Here is a 15,156-nt window from a genome sequence, read left to right as displayed (position 1 = left end):
TGTCCCAGAGGGGAAATGTTGACCGCAGTATAGCAGCTGTCTCGCAGGTGCATATCTGGTGCATATGTTTGCGCGGGAATGATGAATGAAATTAAATGACAAAATTAAGTTATGTAAACGATGAATTGTTTAGAATTAAGAATGGCTCTGTATAATCTTGTAAAAAAAAAAAAAATGAAAAGTTTATATTAATTTGTACAATGTACAAAGATACAATGAATAAGAGAACAATGATAAAAAAAAAAAAATTAAATTCGAATATGAAAACCAATATAACCGTTGTTTTCCTGATTTGTTTGGCAATCTAGAAATTCAACACACAGGGACAGGCGTGATACCATAGGTCTGAAAGGTCGTGTCGGGAAGCAATGAATTCAAGGACAAACAGAGTTGTCGCGAAGTTCTAAGTTCGGGGAGGTACAGAATTCATGCGAAAGGTATAGCAGCAGAGACGGTGGCAGTCTCTGCCGGTCCGCTGACGAGTCACCGAAAGTTGCGAGATGGAAAGAGATGATGATAGAGGTTCAACTTGAGAGAGAATGCTGAAAGAGCAGGGTTGAGCATAATGATCGTTAAGAGTAGATTTGGTAGTGGAGTTATGGTAACGAACGTGAGCGGAACTCACTGTGCTGCCGCATCAATTATAAAAGTTAAGGGACAATGGAATTACTGGTCATCTGACATACATATATAATACAAATATATATGATCCTTATGAAATTTGGTAGGTCGGATCAACTTGTAGGTACAAATTCCAACTTTCTATCTTTAAAACCACGAAATTTCGGGTATTTCTTATTTTTCAGTTATATGGCAGCTACAGCATGTCGTATAATTTTTCCAAAAATAGAGTTCCGAACTCCGAACAAAATCCGAACTCTCTAAATAAAAAAACAAAATTATAGCATTTTCGATCATTCAGTTATATGGAAGCTATAGGATATAGAGCTTATATACTGCGTGCAAAGAAGGGTATGTGTAAAGCAGAGGTCGGCACGGCCCTATCCCGAGGGCATAGGAAATTTCTCTGCCCGAGCTCTGCCACACACACACAGTGTAAATGTGTGAAACGTCATGCTCACAGCCTACTTTCTGCTATTTGGAACTAACACTAATGCGTTAAAATCATATCAATGTATTGGGGTGCCGACCACTGGTGTAAAGTTTCAAGTCGATAGCTTTAAAACTGAGAGACTACTTCGCGTAGAAAAAGACAGACAGACCGACAGACGGACATGCTCATATAAACTCAGAAGGTGATCCTGATAAAGAATATATTTTTTTTATAGGGTCGGAGGAATACTGCGATACGCACTTTTGACCAAAATTATATTACCCTCTGCAAGGGTATACACATTTTTCCACTGAGAATAATTTTCTCGGAAATTGGGTTGGAACAAGTTTTCTCCATAGATAGAGAAGCGTATTTGTTCTTTTGTTTAAGAACTGTACCTAGGAAACCTTTTTTTTTTAAATACCCTGTTTTTGTGCTTATTCCAACTTTTGAATTAACGAAAAATGAAATAAAAACCTACGTTTTTTTCGCTCAGTGAATTCTCTGCTCTCTAGAGCCAATAAATTAGTTTTGTTATAAAACTCTCGAGAAACCATTAATTAAAATATATTAAACTATTTGAAATCTATTAAGCTAGAACGAGCTAGTAAGGAAATTTAAAATTCTATACTTTAAATTTGAAGGACAGGAAATAGATGTTTTAGAGTAGAGACCATTGTAGTTCAATCATAAGACCCTAAAAGGGTCGTTCTGTGCATATGTCGAACTACAATGGCTAAGGAATAGAAGACTAAAGTGTCCGATTTATGTCCGATCTTAACTGCAAGAGTATATCAACTTTGGCTCAGTCCGAAGTTAGCTTTCCTTTCTTGTTGATGGAGATCTAAGGAGATGGTTGAGGTACAACCATATCCAGGACGGAACAAGTTACGTGGGCTCTGGCTCCAGTGGTACTAGAAATTATTACAACCTCCGGTCAGGCGCCGTGCCACCAAGGACATGAGGGTCTCGGATCTCTCCGAACTTGTTTTACGTGGCGTGTTCCACACTGAAGGGATTACGACCACGGCACTCGAATATACCCACAAGAGGTATATAGTGCATGGGCACGGATGGTACGCCTGCCAGCGCCCCAGACTAGAAGCTATAGCTATGTACATAGCAACCAGCCTGGTACCTTTCAAGTATGTGCTTGCCGGGCAACATACTCCCTCTGGATAAGAGGCGAAGTGTATCTATCACCTCTGCTGATCTATGGGTCACAGCACCCGAGTTGTATAACGCAACTCCACGTCGAGTCCGAGAACTCTACCCGCGATATGGGTATCAACCACAGCCACCACGATACTCCCACAAGGGGGCCTACCTCAATGGTAGTGCCTTGGACACACTATCCAACCCGTGGCACCGAAGTTTGTGGGCTCGGTGACCCACCCCTTTAGCTCCGACAAGCTCGGATGGGGGGCCCTGCCATGTTAGTCGCCTCCTACGACAAGCTATGGCGAACTGTGGTAGAATTCTTCGCCGCTAGCCACACGGCAACGAGAAGTGGGCCTAAAGACCCCTCCTCCTCCGGAACACCTCCTCAGCAAACTGCTCCAGCTTCCTCATCCTGTCGTCGCTCTCCAGAATCTTTCCAAACGTCCAGGTTCCGCCAACGTGCTGCAGACCGAGTCCATCGAGGTCTCGCAAGTCTGCATAGAGGGGGCAGACACATAAAATGTGCTCCCAATCCTCATTTGGATCGCCACATGAGCATGCGGCAGTGTCACTACGAGCTCGTCTATGCAGAAATGCGTTGAACGACCCATGCCCTGTCAGGAAAAAGCCAGCGCGCATCGTGAATCCAAAGTCTGGATTCTCATATACGGTCAAGACGTCCGGGATGAATTTGTTGGTCACCCGACCGGGCGAACCAGCGTCATCCCACCTGCTCTGCCAGTCCGACAGGAGGCATCCTTCGATGCGCGCGACTTTTTGCGCCCAGCTTAGTCCTGAAATGTCTTCGCCGTAGAGCCAGTCGATCCCCTCCAGCGGGTATCCACGCTTCAACTTGTACTTGATTCCTATTTTCATAGCAACCAAGTCAAGAGGCGGGGCTCCAGCAAGCACCTGCAGTGCCACGGTTGACACTGTTCGGCATACCGGAAGGCATCCTAAAAGGAGAAGCCTCTGGCAGGAGAGGAGTAGCCTCCTGGCTACAACTCGCCGCGTCGTAAAGACATACCACACCGAGGCACCAAATAGCGCACAGGGCACCATGAGTCCGGCATAAATGGTCCGCCTGGCCCGAGGACTGAATCCCCAGTCGACTCGCAGCACACGCGCCAATGCTCCCACGACTCCGGCCATTCGCTGACGCAGCGATGCGATATGCGCAGTGAAGAACATACGCTCGCTGACCGTGATGCCAAGGTACCGGCAGCTGCGTACGTATGGGAGAAACGCTCCTGCGGCTCTCACACTCGGGGTACGCGCGAGGGCCCCCTTCAGCAGCATTATCACCGTCTTGCTGGTGGAAATGGTAACACCGATTTCCGTACCCCACGCTTCAACGATGGACATCAGTTGCGCTCCTTTGTCCTCCAGCACGGCTCGAGATTTGCCCTCGACGAGGAGCAGCAGGTCATCCGCATACGCGCTAAAAGCGCAGTATGGCTGGAGGCGCCGCAGCAGGACGTCCATCAGCAGATCCCAAATAAATGGGCCACTAATGGATCCCTGCGGGCAGCCTCTAGTTACTGAAACCGACACGGCTCCAGAACTGCTTCGGATCTCTGCACTCCTGTCTGAGAAGAAGCTCTGCCACAAGCTCAACTCTCGGCATCCCACGTCGGCGAGCCGGCGCAGCGCAGCACTCCATTCAACATTGTCGAACGCTCCTTTGAAGTCGACGAAGATTCCGAGCACGTATCTCGCCGGGCTGGCGGCGACACTGCTCATCACATGCCTCCAGGCATCTTCGACGCATCGTCCTTGGCGGAATCCGAACTGCCATCTGCATCCTTCCGGAAGAACTTCTCTCACACGATTGACCATGATGGCCTCGAGCACCTTGCCAAATACCGGCAACAGGCATATCCCACGGTACGACGAGGGTTCGCACCTGTCCTTATCGGGCCCCTTGAGCAGCGCCACTACACGTGGACGCTTCCACTCTCGGGGGAAGTAACCCGACTGGATGCATCGGGAATATAGCGCCATCAGGTGCTGAGGTACGGCGCGCCACACTGCTTTGCAGATAGTGCCTGTGATGCCGTCCATGCCGGGAGAGCGTCTGCTCTTCAACCTGGCGACACAAGCATCAACCTCTACTTCCTCGAGGGCCGGTGGGACATCCTCCGCTCCGGCAATCGGTGCATCGGACTTCGCAACTGGGAAAAAGTTACGGAGGAGCACACGCGCACAGTCACCCCAATCGGTGACCAGCTCGCCATCAATGCGAAGGCACCCAATCTCCGTGCACTTTCTGCGTCCTCGGCAGATCTTGTAGACGCGCCCCCATGGATCGTGTGCGTTCTCTCCCACGAAGCGTCTCCAGCTCTCCTCCTTCGCCCTTAGGATGAGCTTTTTGCACTCGGCTGAGGCTTGCCACCAAGGACACTACCAATTTTGACTACAGAACAGTCACGGGTTTGTACCCAAAATAGAGTATAGCATAGCTGCTTGGGACAGCATTATGAAACTGCCGAGGCCAAGTGAGGAGGCGAGGACTATTCTTTCCTCAGCCACAACTCGGGGCACTTGTTGCTAGCCAATGAACAGACCGTTCGGAGTTGGTCCCGATCTTCATAGTTCCTCATTATCCGTAGTACCAGTCCTCTGGTCAGGTTCGTTCAACTAAAAGAAGCACTCTCAGTTTCAGATACCATGAAGCTCGGGGCTTGGTCCCCTCGGCGGTGGGTGAAAACCCGTCAAACTCTACAACTACCTATACACTCGGCCCCTGGCCTGAATCACAACCAACACACCCAGATCATGAGGATCACCATACAGCGGACACTTACAATGGTCATGCTTCCAGGACTCGTCTCCCGAACCACACTAGCATTCCGGACTGTCTCCTAGGTGCCAACTATGCAAGAATACATTCAGCGAACCGTGGCCAGTCAACAGGGAACCGGCGCTGAGGTTAAAACCAAGGTCCGGTCGGTCGAAAATGAACGAGACATCTGGGATGAACTCGTAAGTGTCGCGCTTATTCTTACTTTCATCCTACCATTAAGAATATGTTGTGTTCGTAAGAATCTCTGTAATATAGAGAAGGAATCATCCCCAACCGAAGTTTGCTTAAAATATTATCCATGCCATAAAGCGCCAGAAAAGGAAGGTGTGTTAAAAAATTTTTAATGTTAGACTTTTTCTATAGTAAAGTCTATAAAAAAAGGCAATACGACACACACAATTTTTGTATGAGTACAAAGTGTCTGTTGCCTTTCTTGCACCCATGATTTTGTGCCTATGTGTCTTAAGACGCAAAACACCCGGGTGTTTTTCGGTCGCTTATGCAGATCATACCAGCCACCCTAAAAAAAAAGTGGAATGATAGAATAAGTAAAAAAAATGATCGTTGAAATAGAGCATGGGTAGGAAAAACACAAATAAAAGTCTCGGGTGTCTTGGCAAATACCCGAGTATTTTTAAAAAACACTCTGGTGTCTACGCATTGATCGGCTGCTTTCCATTGCTCTTTGGGTAAGAATATCTGTAAGCAACTTCTTTGATCCAACGAATAGATGTTTGTTTATTCTCGCAATGTAGATAGCACATAAGTAAATTCATGAATTATATATTACTTTCATTTTGTTAGTTTCCTTACATTTTGATTTAAAGTCAAATTTTTATGACAATTTTATAAAAAGGTTTTATTTAATTTTGCTTAACATTTTTATAATAATTAAATTTTTTTTTTTTGTACTATGTACGTTTATATTATTTTAAATTTTAATCATTTAATTAATCATTTAATTAAAGATTTTGTCCTGTTCCTTTTCTTTCTAACTACCTAAGCGTCTAGACTTGGTGCACGGGTACCTAGAACATACAAAAATAAAAACAACAAAACCCTTTCCAACGATCTTTTTATGATCTTCTTTGTGTGCCTTTCTTCCACCCATCCGTTTTTTATGTATGCCTGCGATCCACCCACAAGAAACTTAGAGAGTAAAAAAAAGGCATGCACCCGAAATCATGGGTGTTTCCAGACACCCGCACTTTCTTACATGGTAAATACTCATGCAAAATACAAAACTTTTGTAAATACAAAACTTCGTGCATGCAAGACACCCGGGTGCCTAAAATACTCGGTGTTTTTCGTGTGTACTCATTGTGCGAGTACTCATTGTGCGAGTGGCATGCTGCCGTTCTCTGACCGATTCCCATACAAACGTGTTAAAATTTCGAATGCGTTTATCTCGGATACTAAAAGAGATACCACTGTTGGATTTGAAACTTCGGCTCCTATGGTATCCACACAGGTCAAATTTATTGTTAACGGATGTTTCGTGGTTTATTGGATTTGATATTAATATGAATTTGTTATTAAATTGAACTGTATTTTTTAGTTGAATTGTTAATTATTCCGTAATTAGGGTCCGTAATAGTATTTTGGTGCTAGTAGTATTTTTTTCTCAAGGCAGACCCGGCGAACTTCGTACCGCCTTATCGTAGCTTTCATGTACTACTTTATTTTGTATAGCTGGCCTATCTTATGTATGAGTACCTATTCAACTTAATAATGAATTAAGTTATAATTATTATTATTATTCATTTTTTATTCCATATAAAAATGAATCCTTATTTCCCTGGTCTTGCCATACCTGAGGACTTTACTAATTTTTATTAAATAAAAAACCACATGTATATTTTCATAATAGTGTTTATTTCATAGGATTAAATTTTACTCATTTTTTTACAAATCGCTATTAAACAACTTTGCATTTTGCAGGAAACACTGAGCTCAACACCACGCGCGCTCAAGAAAGCAACTAATAGCCTCTATACCCTTTACTACTTTTCTTTATTCTAATGCTTTTTGATAAACTATATTTTTAGTTTTTATGTTCTGGTGCGTAAATAAATAATGTTGATGGTTTTCCGACACGGGGACAGGCGACATATAATTGGCCATTTGAAAATCATGGATGTTTAAGGTTGATGCCAAATACATTTAGCGACTCCCCTTGCGATTTATTTATTGACAGTGCAAAAGCAAGCCGCACTGGAAACTATAAACGTTTATAGCTGAATGGCATGCCGTTCGGTATCATAGGGATGCGTGGGATTAAAAAATTTTCGCTTTTATACTTTAAAATTGTGGCTTCGATGACGTTGTTCAATAATTTCTTCACCCCAAGCCGGGTGCCATTACACAGACGTGGCTGGTTTATGTTCCGTTACATAATATTTACTGTTCCGTTGAAGTAAAAACACATTGTTAATTTAACTGTAACTGGATTTATCATCTTAATTGAAAAATGATAGCCGTCTTTACCTTGCCAAAATAGAATAGGATATTGTAAGGCATCATATGATCGATGAGTTTCAGACACACGCTGAAATTGATCGTTCCGCAGATGTAAAACGTGTAAAAAAACAACAACTACGACGACAATAGCCACTTCAACAATTTTTGGCGCGTTAAAACGTCCAGCATGTTGTCCCGCAGCCGCCTTATCGGCTCTGATGACAATTTTATGATTATCTGATGGCATGCTGTCTAATGCAGTTGTGAATAATGCAAATAATTTATTTTATTGACGCAAAAATGTTTAAAGTTGTTCCACAATGCATTTTTCACTGATTTGTCACTGATAAAATATATTTTCAAAAATTTATAGTCTTCATCAGGCACTGGCAATAAGGAACTTGTTCTATGATATATATGACCCTGAATCTGCAAGAATATAAATATGTATTTAGGTAATTGTAGAGCAAATTGTTTGCCATTATACTTAACAGGTTTAAAGGAAATATAGTTATAAAAATACCAAATCGGTTTATTATTTAACTCTTGCCTAAACAGGTTTAAGGAAAGTAATTAAACAAATGTAATATGTAGCTCACGCTTACTAATAACTGGCGCCCAAACGTGGTTAAAAAACCTACGCGATACACAGTTCAATAAAGTTGCAAAGTAATTGCTAATTCGGAATTCGAAAGACTCGCGCGGAATAGTACGATGCATTTACCAAGTAAATTGCAAACAATAAAATAAATAAAAAACTGCAATTCCATCGGGCTTTCAGTTTGTTTCAACAAAAAACAAAAACAAAGGGAGCTATAAGATTACCCCTGCCTCGCCCCAAGACAGCAGAGACGTCAGTAGTAGCAGCAGTGATGGTGGTGGCAGTAACAGCGACGGCAGCAGTAGCAGCGACGGCAACAGTATCAGCGACGGCAGCAGTAGCAGCGACGGCAACAGCATCAGCGACGACATATTAATCATAAGAAATGTGAGTGACTTCTTGTCTAAATTCCACGCCAATAAATAAGATATTCAGAGCATACATTTTGGCCAGTATCTAGGTTAGGTTAGGTTGAGGCGGCGATGAGGGCCGGTTTCCGACCTCCATCCACTTGAGCCGCTTGGGCTCCTTGTGATACCGCACAGGCAAGGATCCTACAAAAGGACCTCTCCCTTCCCACTACTTATGTGCCCAAGGGTGCTCTATCCTTCTTGAAGCGGCTCGCGGTCCCATCCAGATTTACGGATGAAGGCTACGAGTCTGTGTGGAGCGACCTCCGCGAGGTCTGTAAGGTCTGTAAGTATTGCTGCGCCCAGGAATTTGAGTCGGATGCGCCCCAGCGCAGGGCATTGACACAGGAGGTGTGCGACTGTCTCTTCCTCTTCTTCGTCTCCACAGCTCCTGCAGTAGTCATAATGAGGCACCGCTAGTCTAGCCGCGTGTGCTCCTATTAACCAATGTCCCGTAATGGCCTTGATCGCCAGACTACAGTCCTGCCTATTCAGGGCGATAAGCATCGTTGACCTCTTCCTAGATCGGATTGGCCATATCATGCGGGAGTTCCTGCAGTTTTGGAGGTTTCTCCATTTCCGCAGTGATGCGCGGTCAAAGTGATCCCTGCATTTTAGCCTACACGTAGCTCAGGGGATACCTACTGGTTCCTTCTCCGGTAGGAGAGGATTGGTAGTACCTGCTCTTGCTAGTTCGTCGGCGGCGCAGTTACCCTCGTGGTCCCTATGCCCGGGCACCCACATGAGGTGTATGTCATGCTGCTCTGCCATCTCGTTAAGAGATCTGCGACAGTCATTCACTGTCCTGGAGTTGGATGAAAGACCGTCAAGGGCTTTGAGTGCCGCTTGACTGTCTGAGAAGATACAGATTGTGTCCTGATTACCAATAAGGGCTGGGGATCTGAGTGCTTCTCCGATAGCTATTACTTCTGCTTGGAAAACACTACAGTGGTCTGGGAGTCTGAAGGACTCATTTAAACACAGCTGTTCGCAATGGAAACCGCCTCCCACCTGGCCATTCAATTTTGAACCGTCTCTGGAAATATGGAGGGAACCGGCTGGTCCCGGGATTTGTGTGTCCCATTCCTCCCTTGTTGGAATGTAGACCTTGTATTTTAAGGTGGGATTATCGACAGGTACGCAGTAGTCTGTAGACCCCGTTGGAGTGCAGTGGTGCAGATCTAACTTGGTATGTCCGTAGTCAGTCCTTTTCCATGCGCCCGTCTCTCGTAGCCTGATTGCCGATAGCGTGGCCATCTTGACTCCCGCTATCTCTACTGGTAAAAGGTCGAGTATGAAGTCTAGTGCGTCCGTAGGAGTGGTACGTAGGCTGCCCGTGATACAGACCTCCGCCATCCTTTGCGTTTTCCTAAGCTTCTCCCTGATTGTGGAGTTGGTGAGAGCGGGCCACCATACCACCACCCTGTAAAAGAGGATGGGTCTTATGACCGCTGTATAAAGCCATCTTACTATTTTTGGTGACATTCCCCCATTTAAGACCAATGGCTTTTCTGCAAGTATAGAGCGCGATTGTAGCTTTGTTGGCTCTATCCATAGTGTTTGATTTCCAGTCCAGTTTCCTGTCTAGCGTAATCCCTAGGTACTTGGCGCTATCGCTAAGAGATAGTGTTTCTCATAATAGTTTTGGAAGCCTTAAGTTTGGTATTTTGTACTTCCTGGTGAAGAGGACGAGCTCTGTTTTGGATGGGTTCACACCTAGTCCATTTCTAGCTGCCCATGTTGAGAGGACCCTAAGTTTGTCCGTCATGCGGTCACATAGAGTCTGGGGAAATTTTCCTGAGAAGGCAATTGCGACATCATCCGCATAAGCGATAACTTTGCAACCACCCCCTTCTAGGGATCGCAGTAGGCTATTAACCGCCACGTTCCAGAGTAGGGGTGAGAGTACGCCTCCTTGCGGGGTGCCTCTTCTGACGTATCTATGAATAGATTCTCCTCCTAGTGACGCCTCAACAGACCTGTTTACCAGGATCTGCTTTATAAGGCGTACGGATTGATTATCTATTCCTTGTCCTGTCATCGCATTGGTTATCGAGCTTGGTAGGATGTTGTTGAACGCACCTTCTATGTCTAGAAAAGCAATGAGTGCGTATTCCTTATCACTAAGTGCCTTCTCGACAAAAGTAGTGATTTCGTGGAGTGCCGTTTCCGTGGATCGGCCCTTCCTATACGCATGTTGTGATCCCGAGATATCATCTGGGTTTATAGTAAGATTAATATGGTGGCTGATTAGTCTCTCCATTGTCTTGAGAAGGAAGGACGACAGGCTTATTGGTCTGAAGTCCTTGGGGGTGCAGTGAGATGGTTTTCCCGCGTTGGGTATAAATACGACTTTCGTCCGCAACCACAATGCGGGTACGATGCCCATCCTGAAGATTGCTGAGAAAGCTATCTTGACCCATGATTTCAGGTTGGGACCGGCTTTGATTAGTTGAGCCGGGACAATGCCATCTGGACCCGGGGATTTGAAGGGCTTGAAGCTATTAATTGCCCAGCTGAGATATCTATCATTCAATAGGTATTCAAGTGGATTGTTGGTGGGTGGGCTATTCCCCTGTGTCTGCATATCCAGGGTTGTGTCTTCTCGAGAGCATCCCGGGAAATGTGTCTCTATGAGAGCCTCTAGGGTTTCTTTGCTGGACGATGTCCAGTTGCCCTCTGAGGTTTTAATGTATCCTACATTTGGTGCAGTAGTTGCAAGGACCTTCCTGAGTCGAGAGGCCTCTGATGTTTGCTGAATGTTCGTGCAGAACTCGGCCCAGGCATTTCTTTTTGCCTTGCGAAGCTCTTTGTTATATCGCCTAAGGTCCGCTTTGTACGACTCCCAGGCTGTCTCCGAGTTTGTTTTTCTGGCAAAATTGAAGGCCTTTCGGGCCTTGGTTTTAAAGGGCGCAAGTGTTTGCGACCACCATGGTGGTTTCTTTGACTTGCTTTTGCCCGATCTGATTTTGGGACAAGCTTTATTGAATGCCCTGGCGCACGCTGCCGTGAGCGTATCCACCATGGCATCCAGGGCTGCCCTACTATCCACATTCCCTGTTGGAGGATTTCCCAAGGAACTGTCTAGCTTCTTTCTATATAACTCCCAGTTCGCTTTTCTCGGGTTGCGTACCGTTAGTCGATTAAAGTTCTCGAAATTGACCACTAATTCTATGTATCGGTGGTCTGAGAATGAGTGTTTCTCTAGGACTCCCCATCTAACAATCCTGTCTGCTAGAGATTCGGAGTAAAGAGTGACGTCAAGTACTTCTCTTCTGTTCTTGACTATGAAAGTGGGTTCTGTACCCCTGTTACCCACCAAAAGATTGGAGCCTAGGATAAAATCGAAGATTGACTCACCCCTCTCGTTTGTGTCAGTGCTGCCCCACTGATGATGATGGGCGTTAGCATCGCAACCTATGATCAGGTCGATCTTGTCCTTCCTGCTGTCTTCCACCAGCTGTTTGATAAGCGGGTGCGGGGGAAGGGTCTCGTGGTCGTGTCCCATATACGCCGAACATATCCTTAGAGGGCCATTTGGGCTCTCTACGGCTGCGGCTACGTGGTCTTCATTGCTGAAATTGGGTAGCAAAAAGAGGTTAAGGTTCTTTTTTGCGAGGTTGCAGGCTCGCCTTTTACCTGTAGTGTTGGCTTTGCAGAGCCTGAACCCCGACGCCCCCAGCCCAAGAATCCTGTCTCCTAGGATCCAGGGTTCCTGGATGAGGGCCACATCTGCTCCACTCTCGGCGAGGTGGAGAAGGAGGGCAGCTGATGCTGCTTTACTGTGGTGAAGGTTTATTTGTAAGATCGTCAGGGACATCCTTACAAACCTCCACCACAGTTATCTCTGCCTCCGTCTCGGAGCCCAGCAGAGAGTCCTCCTTCATTCCGACACCACCAAGCGCCCTTGCCAAGTCGCTTTCCTCCGAGGTGTACCCTTCTAGGATGTCCTCCTCCTCATCCGACATTCCCTCCGGGTGCCCCTCTTCGGTCGGCTCCTCCAAGTCTGGCTCTTGTGTGTCTGCCTCCAGACCAATACTTCCTGGCTTGGCCTTCGCATCGGATTTATATATACGGACCGAGACATGCTCGAATCCGTACTTAAGCCGGTGCTCCGTCCTCTCCAGGGCTTTTACGGTCTCCTCGTTTAGTGTGAGGACGACCTGCCTCCGCAATCCCACCGCCTCCTCGACCTTGGCGACTCTCCAGTCCGCCGTGGGGAGCGTCGGGTTGCACATCCTAAGCATTGTCAGGATGGTCATAGGGTCGGCTGGCTTTTCTGTGAGCCACACTCGCGCCCTCGGTTTGCTGGGGATCTCATCCCAGTCAACCGCCACCAGCTTAGCTCCAGGGTAGACCTCTCCAAGCGATGCAATCATCCGCTTGTAAGTCTCCACCGATCGCGCGTCTTGGCAAGCAATCACCTTGACGCTACCCTGGTACCATCCTGCGTCTTCGCATTCTGGTGGGGGTCCTCCACTTCGCAGCATTTCCTCCACGAAGCGCCCATGCAACTCGTTTACCACTCGTCGCCAGAGTTCCTTGGGGATGAGCCCATCCTTGGAGCCTTTGTCCAGGACTCCAATTAGGGTTCTTCCCTTCGTCACCTCAGCGAACGAGCGGTTGGACGGCTGCGGCTGGGCCTTCCTCTTCTTGGCCTGGGGGGCTTCTCCCTCTGTGGACCTCTGCCTCTTCGCGCTTTGCGCGGCCTCCTTGGCAGGGTCTGACCCAGTGCGTCTCTTCGGATCCAGCCTTTCTCCCGCCTTTTCCGGATTGAAGTCGGGTAGGATCTCCCTTGCCCACTTAATAATCTCGGCCTGGTCCGGGTTGGCTTCGGCCGATGGGTCCGCCCTCATCAGAATGAAGGCTGCTCTTCTTCTGTCCTTGTAGGATCCTTTACGCTGCGTCGAGTGAGACGCTTCCGGACCAGGGTTCGCCTTAGGGGCACCGCCGGTTGGTTTAGAGGTTGACCCTGGGGTCTTCCTCTCCACACCGTTCGGTGGTCCCATAGCTAGCCGCGCTTTGGAAGAAGTTGCCTTGGCAACCTCCACCGCACCGGCGCGTCCCACCTCCAGATGTTGCCCCTCTGTGGGGGACTTCTCCATCTCAGCAACTCCTTGGCTTTTGAGGGCTTTGGAGTTTGACGGGCCGTTGGCCCCATTTCCGGTCTTTTTTAGAGAGTTCCGCTCTCCGCTTTGGTTTTTATTGTGTAGAGTGTTATTCATGTTTTGGTCCCACGAGTAGGCGGGAAGGGGTTCGTCCATCATGACATAGCCCGCTTGTCACGATAAGCCTGGTTAAAACTGGGAGGTCGGCCTGTCCCCCAGAGTTCGCAAATTAGCGTCCGAGCCCCCCCTCGGACACGCATCCTTCGGCATATGCTGTTCCACCTTGGATTGGGGTAATTTAAGGAAGGGAGTGTTCTTCTCCCCGCCCGACTACCATTAGCCAGCATCCTCGGCAGAGACATGACCTTACCGGGACCTGTTACCAGCCGCCCTCACGTGGAGAGTATAGTCGCACTACCAGCGGTGTACACAGTTACGGCACGCAATTGCTTGCGCGTATCCAGTATCCAGTATCCAGTATCTAACAGAGAGAACATTATTAATTCCCTTATACAAACATTTCATCAATTAAGGAATATTTTTTGTAGAAAATACATTTTTTAATAAAAATCTTTTCTAATATTTTGGTATTTAATTATAATTATTATAAAGAATATTCATCAAGCTCATAATTGAATTTTGTAATTCTCATAAAAAAAGTTCAGATAGAAATTATATTTTTATCATTGGGAAAAAATACCGGCATTATAATTGGGAAATTTAGTTAACAGTTAAATCAATTCCGCAATACCCATGTAAGAGTTAACGAAGAGTTTTCGTCGGACGAAGAGGTTCTTACGGAATATAGGAAGCTTTTGCAAACAAAAGTAGAAAAACAAAAAACATCTTAGCAAACTGAGCACCCGTCTACCAGCAGGGCAGCACTTATTCGAGACAGCGCTCTCAACGTCACAAACCAAGAATCCCACCAGTGCACAGTGGTCGGTTTCATAGGCCAAAAATAAAAAATTAAAAGTTTGAAATTTGCCGCTTTAATTTTATGAATTGGTTCGTAATAGAACAATGAATAGAACGACAAAAGAATTTTTTCATTCCATCGTTCCCACGCGCTACGAATAGGGAGAGAAAAAAGACAATAAGAACACGTGGAAATCGCAGCGCACGCAGCTTAAAATTTTGCTCTTTGAAAGATCTTAAAAACCAGATTAAATCGCGTTCTATGTTTTCAATTTCAGCTGCCACCTTTTGCCCCTCTTAGTGCTATGCGATTTTTTGTGAAGCCTTGCTTGTCATCGTTTACTAACCTCAATTGTCAAGTAACCTAACCTCAATTTGAAAAAAGCGGATATATATCGCAAGAATCAGATATAGTTCGCCGATCCTTATGAAAATATCATAATAAAACTAATCTATTACAATACAAAATCTAAAAAAAAAGTACCAATCTTCTATCTTCAAGAACACCGAATTTAGTATTTCTACCAAAACCATTTCCGATCATTCAGTTGTATGACAGCTATAAGATATAGTCGGCTGATCCTTGTGAAATTTGGTAGGTCGTATTATTTTGTCAAATTTAGCACTCGTACAAAAAC

This window comes from Drosophila bipectinata, chromosome 4 (genome assembly GCF_030179905.1).
Source record: "Drosophila bipectinata strain 14024-0381.07 chromosome 4, DbipHiC1v2, whole genome shotgun sequence".
Classification (NCBI taxonomy): Eukaryota; Metazoa; Arthropoda; class Insecta; order Diptera; family Drosophilidae; genus Drosophila; species Drosophila bipectinata.
Note: the sequence above shows the minus strand (reverse complement) of the source record.